Below are 786 nucleotides of genomic sequence, written 5' to 3' on the forward strand. Positions count from 1 at the left end.
TCAGGTTTTAAAATAACTCGATCTGAGAATTCGAGGTCCACCTGATCAAAACTGATTTTGACTTTAAATGGTTTACACAAGGGTCGAAGGGTCGTCCAGCGAGCCAGTGATTCTCAGTATATTTTAACAAATTAAGTATGTGTTTTCCTAGCCACGACTTATGATATTATGATAATTTGTCAACTCTTAAGAGAGAGGTAACGTTGATCTTGGCAAAGTTTTAACCTTGAAATTATATGACACCAGACACTCGATTATTTATAAATGAAACATGAAATTTATTGGCTATTCTAGATTACATAAACTTAAGCTAAAACACACGAGTTCTGAGTTTCATAGTTCTACCTCGTTTTCACGAGTGATGGAAATTCACCTTAAGAATTCACAGAGCAGCGAATCTAAATTCACCAGTTCAGCAGATTAGAGAGTTGTTGTTTACTTGCGTTCTGCTGGTTGATAGCTGAGGTGACTCCGTGGCTGATGCGGGCTTCCTGGAGGTCTTTGAGGGAAACCCCGTCACTGACTGGTCGGTGACGTCAGGATGACGTCCTTTGGGAAACCCCTCGTTGGTTTGTGATGAAGCAGAAGCGTGAGAAGTTCTGCTGAGAGTCTTAGTGTGCAAGACTTTCAAGTTTGTTGACGATTTCAACGAAGTATCACTGAAGTGTTGAGTTTTAGATGGCTGGTCGCTTTTGATGGTAAACGCGGGTGAGCACACGTGGGGGCTCTAACACAGCGACCGGCCAGAGCAGGAGAAGCAGCAAGCAAGCAAGGATTCTGTCCTGC

The sequence above is a fragment of the Sinocyclocheilus grahami genome, unplaced genomic scaffold, assembly GCF_001515645.1.
Source record: "Sinocyclocheilus grahami isolate Dianchi unplaced genomic scaffold, SAMN03320097.WGS_v1.1 scaffold2358.1, whole genome shotgun sequence".
NCBI classification, from domain to species: domain Eukaryota; kingdom Metazoa; phylum Chordata; class Actinopteri; order Cypriniformes; family Cyprinidae; genus Sinocyclocheilus; species Sinocyclocheilus grahami.